Consider the following 12,572-nt stretch of genomic DNA (forward strand, 5'->3'; position numbering starts at 1 on the left):
AAACAAACTGTTGAATAAACAGTGAGATTTTAATACTGCTCAGAAGATCTGAAACTACTGATACCCAGAGATAAATTAGTTCCTTGAATGTGCATCTTTAAGTTGGCTTTGAAATCCTTAAATATAGTTTGCAGAATTTTTCAAACTGTTTGAAAATGTTTCAGTAACTGAAAATATTATTTAACTCACAGTTGAAAGCTCACCTATGGTGAACAAGTGACATAAGTAATACGCCCATCTAATAATAATAATTTCACTTATAACTGAAATGCAGTTTCTCTTCAGAATACGGAATCACAGAAAAGTAACCCAGTATTCAGGCTAAATTTCAGTAACCAAATATGGTCAGTTCCTGTAGAGGTGATAAAGCATTTTCTAATATATTTCTATACCATGCACTTGTTTTTACTTAGTTTTTATTCACTATTACAGTAATGCTTTAAACTACTCGTGTTAGGAGATGGACTAAAATGAAATGTCATAACTAATTGATAAAAATATTAACACTTTCACTAAGCAAAATGTAATCATCTGAAATGGAAAGCTAACATGTTACTCAGGCTAATGGTCCCTAGAACCTACATGAATAACTAATCACTGTCTTAAAATTCACTAGATATGCTCTTTTCCTTACCCTCTTGATTCTCATCTGAATAAATTTTTCTTAATGTTTATTTAATACTATTTCCAAGAAAATGCAATACAGCACTTTTTGGTATTCCCTAACCAATTAGGCATAATAACTGAATCCCTCTGCTTCCCTCCTTATGTTGTTAATATAAATTCATAATTATCTGACTCCCATCCTATTAAGTGAGCTTTGGATCAAACCATATCTGGTCTTTTGTATTCTGAAATAGATTACTATTTTCTATTTTCTTAATAGTAGAATGGCTTTCTCTATTTTACATTTCTCCTCTGGACATGACCTTTAGACATTTCACAGACTTCTGTAGCTGTAGCACTTATCCTTTTAAAGTACATAATAAATGCCTGTCAGACATTGCTGCAACGTGGTAACATATTGCCTCTACATTGAGATTAATCAAATCCCAGGCCCTGAGATTCAATACATCTTCTGTAAAAAAATGTGAAATTTGCTGAATAAATTAAGGAGGAAGTCTGAAGTCCTTGTTGACATAAGTTCAGAAAACTAGTTTATACACAATGAGTATGACAATTCTTCATGCGTGTGTAGATAATGAGCTGTGTGGTCAGTTAAAAACCATGCACAGTTCCAGAAACACAGGGAGAGCTCTGAAGACCACACATAATTTTGTTAATTATAATGCATTCCTTTCCTTTGCTTTAATTCACTATAGCATTTCCACCTATCAGTGCAGAAATCTCATGTGAGTTCCTGCTGCTCCAAGGCACTATTAATTGGTGCTGCATGGTTATTTTTACCAGCATGTATTTTGTCCAAAATACAGCTATGTCAGATCTGTCTGGATTTTCTACTGGAATAAATGACTTCTCCAGGTAAGGGAGAATTCCTCTGTGACTCTTCCTGGTCTGGCTATTGAATTATCATTACTTTTTTCAACACTCTTCTGAGTGTTAAAACTTCTCCATTGCTAAATGGAGATAGATAATGCCTGAAGTAGATGTACCTTGAGAGAATTACTTGCCATAGGGCTGAATCTAGACATTTCCCTTATCTTGAACTTCCTTTCCTCTGCTTCTCTTTTGTATTTGATCTCATCTGTTTCCAAAGACAGGCAAAAAACCTTATCAGTAATTTACTGAGGAAGCAGGAATCAGAGAGTAAGTGTGAGTTAGAAAGAATCAGTTTATTCTGTACAATGGTATATCCAGTTTGGGTGCAAATTGTATGGCACTTGAAGTGAATCACTGAAATAGGCAGATAAAGCACGTGATTTTAACCCTGATCCAGCAGTGTTCTTCCACATAATACTGACAGATGACCATGGCTTGAATTACTCTCTATGAAGTAAGGTAACATGATCTCTAAAATCCAAATTACTCTTTCACTGGGCAATACAAACTTTTGTCAGAAAAATCCCAGCTGAACTGTTTCACGTGATACTGCTGTGAGAAGAGAGGGAGTGCATTGTGGTGGTGACTGGACACCAGTGATGTCCCCTCTGCCCTCTATAAGCTGCACACAGAATACAGACAGGATGTATATGCAGATACTAGCACAGACATGTATTAGGAGCTATTAAAAAAATAAATTAATATTTTGTATCACTAAGGGCAGCAGCATATGGGCTCTTTCATTTTGCTTTTTGTATGAGTTATTTTTTGGTTGTTTTTGCTATTTCTAAAGGTTTTGTTGTTGTTGTTTGGTTTTTATTTTTTAATTTCTTAGAATGAAGAATTTTACTTTAAGAGCTAGAAGCAAAATTCCACTGCTGATATTCTTAGACAAGATTAGATGTAGAGGACAAAGCTTGGTACAAGTCTGCCACCCTAATTTATAAGGCTGGTGGTCTTTTTTTTAAAATTATTTTGAATAACTTCATAGTTCACTGTCATGGGAAAAAAAACTTCATTACTAGACATGAATCTATTACATTAGATCACCAGAGCATGGCATATTTGGGGAAAGGCCTTTATCTAAAATTTGCAATTAAACTCTGTGTTCTGAGTGGCTGCTGACCTCCCCTGTTGAAGAATATTCATGGATGAACAGATTTCAAAGCCAGGAGGGTCTCATTCTGTAACCTAGCTCAAATGATTCAGTAATGTCGGGCTGGGAGCATCATCTGGTAAGTGTTGCATCCTGACCACAGCTTTTGCAAGAATGACAGAATCTCTTTCTGGAAAAAACTAGAAGTTTTTATATAAAGATTTTAGGTAGTGAACTAATGCTTTTTTCCAAATTAATGATACTATTATTTCATTACTGTATTTAATATAGATGCCTTTGCAGTTTATTGGTTGTTCTGAACCTCCTTGCCACAGGGATTGTAAAAAATCTCCCACATGAATAATTAACGAATTTTTCTCTGTGAACCATTTATATAAACCATACATTAATTTAGAGGGATAGAATAGAAAGACTTACTTAATGATGATCTCTGCAGACCACGCTATATTTCCCAGTTTACACACAGAACAACTACACTATCTAATTAAGCCATCTAATCGTGATATCTAATCAATAAAGGTAAAGGCCATGATATTAAATTCCCTTTTTTTTTTTTTTTAATTTCTGAGTCTGTTTCATTTCTTGGTCTCATATTAGAAACTCTGTGTTTGTGTGTGCATTTTCACACACATAATGAACCAACAGAGAGAAAAATAATTTTTTTATGCATATGTGGATAGATAGATGGATAACATGCCTAATTGCTTTGAGCAGAGAGTTAGACCAGATGAACCCTAGTGGTCCCTTCCACCCTAAATAATTCTGTTGTTCTATGATTGCATCCATTGATCATTAACAGAATTTGAGTGCTTCCCATTTAACCATGAATGGGTATTTACTAAAGCTCTATCAGGTATTTCAGTATTATTTCCTTTCAGCCATTTCTCCATCTATAAATGATATAATCAGAGAATCCAAACTGTTTTGGTTCAGAAGAGACCTTAAAGATCATGTAGTTCCAATTCCCCTGCCATGGACAAGGATGTCATTCACAAGATCACATTGCTCCAAGCACCATCCTGCCTGGGTGTGAACACTTCCAGGGCTGGGAATCCTCAGACTTTTTGGGAAACCTGTTCCATTGTTTCATCACCCTCTGAGTAAATGATCTCTTCTAACAGCTAATCTCAACCTGCCCTTTCCAGTTTAAAAGCACTTCCCTGCCACTGCTCACCAGAACCCCAGCTAGCTGTTACTCCAGTGGAGCAGTAGATGTGGGGAACTGCCTTGGCTGGGGTGAAGCCACGGGCAGACCCTTAGAGCTGACAAAGCTCTATCCAGAGACAGAGAGAGAGATGGTGCTTCTATGTGACAGGGCAGGGACTGGGCAAAGAATAAAGAGGAGTGTCTCCGGTCATGAAGTTCCAACATTCTTCAATGAGGTCAGGACGAGGAGAGCCCCAAGCACCTTTGTGCATGGGTTTTTAAAGCAAAGCAAAAGAGGGTGTGGACACAAAATGAGAACCAATAGAGTAAAACTAGAGGTGGAGTTTTGGAGAGACACCTTGGTTGGGGATTGATCCAGGTAATGAATGATGGGGAGTGTACTGGAACAAGGGGCGGGGTTGTCTTGACAGGTAGGAAAGAAGGGGCAGGGTTGCCTTGATAGGCAGGGCAGGGTCTGGAACAAGGGGAGGGGATCTCTTGAGGGGCAAATGAAAGGGAGGGCATGATTTAGGAAGAAACCAATTTGGGAAAACATGGGGGATAACTGAATGGACCATTTAACAATCAACTGAATAAAATAAACGTAAAACACAAACTCCCTTCATGCAACATCTCCCTTGTGTCCTGTCACAATCTTCCGGTATAAAATGTTCCTGTCCATCCTTTTTAAAAGCCCTCTTCAGCCACTGGAAAGGGCTCTAAATTCTACCACAAGCACTCTATTCTCCAGGCTGAGCACACCCAGCTCTCTGAGCCTGTCTTCATAGGAAAGGTTCTCCAGTCCTTGGAGCGTCTTCATGGCCTCTTCTGGACCTGCTGTAGGGGGTCCATTTATTTCTTGTGTTGAGGACCATGGAGCTGAGCACATCACTTCACTTGAGGTTTCACCTCACCAGGGCAGGATCCCCCCCTATGCTGGGGGACCAGCCCAGTAAACCGGGGATTTCAGGGCCAGGGTCCATCGAGCTTTCCCTCCCTCACAGCCCCAAGTCCCCCTTGGCAGGGCTGCTTTCCATGACTTCACCCAGTCTTGATATCTGGGATTGCCTCAACCCGGTTGCAACACCTTACTTGGTCTTGTTGAGCTTCATGAAGATCTTGTGGACCCATATTTCAAGTTTGCACAAGTCCCTCAGTATGGCATCCCTTCCTTCTCTTGTTTTAGCTGCACATCATTCAACATAGGAAAACAGTGAAAGGTTTTGAACTAAGTTCTGCAATGCATATTGACTCATTTTCTCAAAGGCTTCTTGACAACAGTCATGTCTATCCATTTTCAATGCAAGTCACAACATAAAAATATAGAAGTCACAACATGAAAATATGATTGAGATTCACTGCCTATTGTTAAGGCATGATGTTAGCAGTTCATTTAGACAAAGAATCATAGAAAGAGGAGTGGATTGTTTAATTTTAATTTTTTACTTCATGAGTAATGTTGATCTTTCAGAAAGAAAGCTAAATTAATTTCTATAGAAGTACAGCTTTTCCTTTCCAAACTGTATTGCCAGAAGCAGAAGAAAACAAGTATTTCATATTCATTAGTTGGTCCTATGGAAAGTAAATGTTTTTTCAGATTCTAGGTGTTTGAATGGCATCACACATTATTGGTAGCTTCACAGCTACTCTCTGCAGCATGATTTTTTATTTTCCTCAGTACAGAGACCAAAATCAATTGCCTTGGCTCTACAAAAAATATGATCCTTTGAAGGCAGAAAAGGTGTTGTATCCTACTGCTGAAAGACTGGGATGCTGCCACATTAGAAACTGCTTCTAAGAGTGTTTTCCTTATAAGATGAATGACAAACCATAAAAACATTACTCCAAACAGAAAGTTCATCTTTATACTAACAGTAAATATTGATATGGGAGTGAAAACATAAGGGAATTGCTAAGAAGATTCTCCAGTTCTCCGGGAAGAGGCTCAGTAGAAAGATATTTTACACAGCACTCATAGATGGATTTTATACTGCTTGTCCACAGTTTATTCTTCAGACTCTGTAGTTCAACAATAATTTCCTGATTTACCATAGCTGGAAGTCATGCAAAAATATAGTTACAATACTAAAGTAAATAAAATTTCAGATTATTAATTTCAGGTTGTTTTTTTTTTAAAAAAAAGGCTCCACAAATATAGTGAACAGAAAAAAATAGGAAAAGCTTTCGTGGGTCATTTATTTTAGGAAATCATTGAATGAATTAAAATTTAAATAAAGACTGTGAGATTTACTCTGGTATAATAGCATGAAATTAAGACCAAGTTTTACCTGTGCTGTTACTAATAGACAATATATTTAATTACATACTAAATCTGATTCACTTGTTTGTGCTATTAAAATGCAAATGTTCAGGTCATAATATTAGAAACCTCCCATTTTGTATGTGGCATTATATAGTTTTCTTGCTGCTGTTGTTAACAATAATTCATATGGGAACACAACATAACTTTAACTACTGACATGTGCCATCCTGAAAATGGGTTTCATGTGTACTATATGCAAGTCTAAACTGCTGCAATGAAGCACTGAATTTTTCTTGGTTGAAGTCTTTGGTTTCCCCAAGCACCGCAATTGAAATTATGCCAGTGCCCTCTTTGTCCAACTTTGTGGTCAAATGATTCCAAGTAATATACTTTCTTTGATCTTCTTTTTGTTTTATTTACCTTAGTCTTGAAAATTGGGTTTTCAGGATGCTCTTTCCTTAATAAACTGTGAACATTAAACAGTAAGCGGGACTGTAAACATGCTCACAAGCTAAAACAAACTGATCACAAGGCAAAATAAAATATATTTCATATAAATAAAAAGCAAAAAATACTCTATGTCTGATACATTTTAATTATTGAAAGTATTTATGATCTATAGTGTTCAAAAAATATGTGATTACTGACTAGAATATACCCCTATCTGACATTACAAGAGCAATGCCAGGAAACCCAGAGGTCTGGCTAGTTTCCACAACTGTTGTCCATCCATGCTGGTTCCAGCCCCCAGGTCAGATAAAATCTGTGCAGCAGAACAGTGAACATAATTTGCATAAAAGGCAGCCTGTGATATATGTCCTCTATTGTCACAGACAGTATTTATAAAGGTAAGTTTTATTACTTCAAAACTGTTACAGAAAGAATAATCTTTTATTCTGTCTGAAGAGCTTAGGAATTCCCAGCATTATCCTTATGGGAGGTTAGAGGTATGTTTTATTGTTACTAAAGAGCATACAGAAGACTTTAAACTACCAGTTTATTGTGGCCCAAGAACTCTAAAATTGGAAAATAAAGAAAGCTTGTTTTTTGTAGCTGCCAACTTTGAGTTTATTGCTCTCTGAAAGTGAGGGGCTGAGTGTACATCAGTTTGTCTCCTGCCCTTGAAGAAAGGGAATTACTGTTGGCTGTTATTTGTTTTTGATTGCTGGGGGGGGGGAGATTGTAGGTTTTTTTTTTTTTTTCTTGTTTGTTTGGTTTTTTTGGGTCATTTTGGGGTTTTTTTGGTTTTTTTTTATTAGACCTACTTATGGGCTATCATGACTGCTACTTACAACAACCTCTTGGGAGAGATAATAAAAGAATGCAGTTATGTTTTATTATTGCTACGTGACATAGGAGGCATCCTGGTTTCACCCAAGTGCTTGAGCTTTCCAGACTGTAGAAATGAAGCTATTCTTCATCACTCCACTGCTTTAGACAGAAGCAATGTGGTAAAGGCAGATGACCAAGCTGAAGAATCGGTGATCACTAGACTGCTGAAACTGGAGTGAAAGAAGCTATTGACTTAAGTTTAAAAAAGGAAAGAGGATGGTGCAGGTTGGCATGGACAACAGGTTGGTTCTGACCATGTTCAGGTTCAGGCCATACACCAAAGAGCAGGCAGTCTTGCTTTGGTCAAACTGGCAATATTTTGGCAAACTATCTCTTCAGAAATGTCACCAGCTCTCTTGAGTCCAGTGTCTCTTACAGCTGGTCAAAGGGACACTAGCCATTTCTTGCTGCCAGCCACCAACACACCAGGGGATTGTTAGTAAGCATTCAGAAGGAATGCTTATGTGTGGATGAGCCTTTTTCTTTTGGAGTCTGGCCCATGTGCCACCCTGTCCTACTGCAGATGGGTTTTCTGATAGTCCAGGTAAGCTGTTCAATTGCTTGATTCCCTCCGTCTCTACAGCAGCTATTCCAAATGCCTACCTGAGTCCCTTTGGCTCTTTGTAACACCTAAAATGCATGGGGCCTCTGGGCCAGTCACAGTAGAGTGTTTCTTCCACTCATTTCCAGTCAGGCTGATCTCAGGTTCCACTGAAGTAAAGTCCTGTGATCCCCCCGTCACACCAGCAACAGAAACAGGTTCTGCCCCCACATACTTTGATGAGATTAATGTGCACTGTGCACCAGTGTTGACCAAAGCTTTATATACTTGTGGTTCTGATGTGCCAGGCCAACCAATCCACACAGTCCAAAAAATACGGTTTTCCCTTGCCTCTACCTGGCTAGAGGCAGGGCCCCTCTAAGCCTGGTTATCCTTCTTTCCTGGGGCATATGTCCTGGAGGTTCCTTCAAGGGGATCAAAAATATCGCCATCATCATCATATGTGGCAGTTTGGTTATGGGCAACTGGAGCTGCTTTCCTTTTGGTGAAACTTCCTCTCAGAGTCTTGCCTTCCTTCAATTCATGCACCCATTGTGCCAGAGCAGCAGTAGGTTTTCCATCCCATCTCCTCATGTTTTCTCCGCAATCTCACAGGAAGAGCCACAGCTCATCTTGTGAGGTGTACCTTCTTTCCCCATCTGGGGAATGTCTGCATTGGGTACCAGAATCTCTAATCTGTACTGCTGAGATTTGGAGAAAACCATCTTTAATCTCCTCCCTGAGTTTCTTATGATTATCTTCCATCTTATCTTCTAGTTTCTGCAGACGTGTCTCCACTGCTGCAATTCTGGCATGGGTTGGGCCATGTACAGCATCTGCATATGCTCGGAGCTTCTTTGCCATATCAAGCACGGTCTCCTCACCACCATCTTGCTTCATTATTGCTAAAGAAAATGCGTATTCTTGTGTCCCAAGTCGTACAAGTTTCGGCCACATCATGGATTTATGTGGTACCAAGTCTGGATTAACAGTGTTTATATCATCTGAGAAGATAATCTCTGCCACTGCCATTTCCCTCAAGTGTTGAATTCCTTGTTCTATAGTCTTCCAGTGGGTTTGCTGCATAAGAGATTGTCTGCACACAGATATCTTTTTGCCACACTTCCCAGGACCTGTGCCCAGAGACTCTCGGAGTCAGCCCCCTTCATTATATGGTCAATATGATGGTCAATAACCAGATCATGTGACAAGGATCCCAAATGCCTTGCTTCACTACCATCCAGAATTGAAACCTCTCCTGCAGCATCCCAAAGACAGACCAACCAACTAATTATAGACACATCAGGTCTTTGAATGTAATCCTTTCTTAGGCCACAAAGGTCCTTCAGGGAATAGGACTTGATAATGGCCTCTGATCTTGTATTAGTTCCTTTAACTCTAGTTTTGTGTCAGTAATTTGTTTTGAGGGCCCTTCTCCCCGGGTCATCATCGTCAGTCACTGGCCGGTCAGTTTTGCTTTTTTTCTTTCCCACAGCAGCTGCCAGTGGTTTAGGATTACTGTCTGGTTTAGCTGAAGCCTGGCTAACTGGGGTGTTGTCTGCAGCCTGAGTGACTGGGGTAGCTGCTGGTTTATGTCCCTTCCCTCTTGCTTCTGTCTGCTGCCCTACAGTACCTAGCAGTGTGCGATGAGCATAAGCCAGAGCCCAGCTTATTGCAATGAACTTTTTCTCCTTAGAGTCATCATGGCACTTCTCTTTCAGGTATTTCTCCACCTCAGCTGGATTCTGAATTTGTTCACATGGAAAATCCCACTCTACAGAGTCAGAAAATTCCTTCAGGGTTTGGCCCATATTTTCCCATTCTCCACATCACTCAGGATTTTCCACACCTGGGTCAGGGATCTCATCAGCTCCTCTGGACATCTCAGCCTTCACTCTAGAGAACCTGCAGACTGTATAAAGGAAAGTTACCAGATTAAATACCAGAAAGATTAGTATCTTTAGCATTCAGGGAAAACTGAACATTCTCAAAAAGTGACATAACAGATTCAAAGGAGAAGAAGGAAAGGAGAGGCTGGAAAACCTCACCCTCTGCTCCTCCTTTAAAAAACTAGGTGCAATTACTAATAAACCCCCAAAACATACTACTGGAATTAGGACGCAGGGTAGGCTGAAAAAACCATAAACCATACATATCTTGAACTGACGCCAGTATCTTTGTAAGTGCCTTATAAATCACTATCACCCAGGCCAGCACAGTAGCTATTTTAATCTGTGCTCCACTACTGCAAAAACTACGGTAAGGGACAATAATCCTAGTGACCAAAAAAGTACTAAAACCTCAGAAAAGCCTAGAGACCAGAACCACATGAGGGCCTCCACCCCAAGAGATATTATGAATGCAAGCAACATGGCTACTGACTGCTTTAACCCACTACAGAGCAAGCACAACCAGCATGCAATCAATAAAGGTTTTTTTCCACTTTCTCAAGTCCCAGTAGTTGGGTGCCAATAAATGTATTTGTCCTGGTTCAGGGCAAATTTGGGAAAGAACCCCCAAAAGGGTTCCTCTAGGAAGCAGATTCAATTTGCCCCTCTCCCCAACCAGTTCGGGAAGGATACCTCCTTGGAGAAAAGAGGAACAAACCTGTTTATTAAACAAGCAAACTTAGACAATATTAAACAATAAAATTTCTTGCCACTCCAAGAGAGAGACAAACTCAGAAACCCCCCGGGCTGCAGCTGGGCTCACTCAGTCTCTGATCCGTCCCTCCGGCGCTGGAAATGCCACGGCCCAGGCCCGGCCCGCTGGGCCACCGGCGCTGCTGCTGCTGCTCTCCTGGTGTTCATCCAGAGCAGGTCCAGAGAGAGGGAAAAAAACCACAGTCCAGGGAACTTCTTTGCCTCAGCTAGCTAAAACTAACTAAAGAGCAAAGGAGAGCTCTGTCTCGCTGTCTGTCCATCAGCAGACAACACAGTCCAGCAGCAGGAATGTGGAGGAGGGAGTGCAGTTTCTGAAAACAAACTCCACGCTTCTTCTTCCCCACCCCCACCCCCCCCCTTCACTTCTGGAACAAATCTAAAAGGTGCAAAACTTATTATTCAGCATAAACAGAACAGACGATTGTGAATAACGGCATCATACAGTCAACCTAGGACACACCCTTAATGTTTAGAAGCTCTTGAAATACTGGTGTTTCATCTAGTGCAACTTCCCCTAACCACATTGTCATATTAATCTCCATTGGTCAAGGACAGCATTCCAATTCTTTACAAAGGAAAGGCAGAGATACTCATTAGTCCCCTTCTGGATCAGATTTCTTCAATTGAAGGAAAAATTATTCCCAGGAGCATGGATTAGGCAAAAATGCCATTTCCAAATTGAACAATGAAACTGCATCTGTATGAATAATTGCATATATCCCTCATCAGACCCTGGTTATGGTTCCAACTGATGTGGGAGAACCTGCACCTACATCAGGGATGTCTCCCAGGGTCAGCCAGGTGATGGCAGTCAGACTGCCTGTTGGATGTGGCTCTGGTGTTCTACAGGTGCCCAGAAATAGTTTCAGAAAGTGCCTGTTGCCACAGATTGAAAATGTGTTAGAGACTGTCCTAAAAATTTTGTGTAGAGACAAGTGAATTGCCTGGAAGCATTCTCTGACATTTCAATTTATTACTTTAGACAACAGCCTCAGAGGCAAAAGTCCAAGGCATGTCAAGTCACACACCCTCACTCAAAAAAGTTGCACTCATGAAGCTGCAGATCTCCTTGATACCCCCAGTATGGCAAGGACTTGCCATCTGGTTCAAAAATGGATTATTGTTTGTGTTGTTGTGGTTTTTTAATGCATCTAAATGGAACTCTTAAGAGATACAATCTATCTTCTGCACATGTTCAACCCCACAGCTCAAAAACATCTTTGTGCTATAATAAGGGAAATCAGCTCTGTAATTGAATTAGCAGTATTATTAAATAAGGAAGGGTTCATGGACTCAAATAACTGTAGAAATACACCAGGATTTAGTTTTTGGGGGTGGAAGTTCTGAAGTTCTCCAGCATGTTTTCTGTGTAGTAAATTGAGTAACCGAGAATGAAGACCTTTTTTTTACCCTGTAAAACCCAACTGTTTTGTAGGTTGTTCTTCTACCTGTTGTTTTCTCTGGTTCTAGATCCCTGCTGATAGCAAAAAACAGAGTATTTTTTGTGCAGCGCACCAACATAATTACAGTTAGCTGGATGTCAAACCCATCATTTACCCTGGCCTCTTAAGTCCTAAAGAGGAAACTCCGTATTTTCTTGCCACCCTGTAGGTCCCTTGGTGAGATGTGTAGGAGGATCACATGGTGGACTCTGAAGTTTATTTTCAAGTTGATAAGTAGATTTGTTTCCCAAGACAGTGAATTTTCGTGGCTGTATGGGGGAGGGAGAGGAGGGGAAGAGAAAGGTGAAAAGGGACAAGAGGGAAGAGAGGGAGTGGAAGTATGTAAAAGAAAATCTCTTCTTGAGGGACAAAAGCAGATCATAGAATGGTTTCACTTGGAAGGGGCTTTAAAGATCATGAATTTTCTCCCCTGACATGGGTAAGGAGACCTTCCTCTAGACCATGCTGATTAGAGCTCCAGCAATCCTGGCTTTAATATGTCCAAGGATGGGTCACCCAGAGTTTCTCTGGGCAACCTGTCAAAAGAATACCTGACTTTCATATAAAG

At 40.2% G+C, this 12,572-nt stretch overlaps 1 pseudogene across 1 annotated transcript; it reads right to left on the minus strand.

Moving 5' to 3' along the window:
• Window positions 1-271: 271 nt before the first annotated feature.
• LOC146763787 (uncharacterized) lies at window positions 272-10,952 on the minus strand (annotated as a pseudogene). Its single transcript, XR_014951047.1, has one exon. The product of XR_014951047.1 is annotated as an uncharacterized LOC146763787 (transcript).
• Between the last annotated feature and the right edge of the window lie 1,620 nt (window positions 10,953-12,572).

Source organism: Lonchura striata, chromosome Z (genome assembly GCF_050655825.1).
Source record: "Lonchura striata isolate lonStrDom1 chromosome Z, ASM5065582v1, whole genome shotgun sequence".
NCBI classification, from domain to species: Eukaryota; Metazoa; Chordata; class Aves; order Passeriformes; family Estrildidae; genus Lonchura; species Lonchura striata.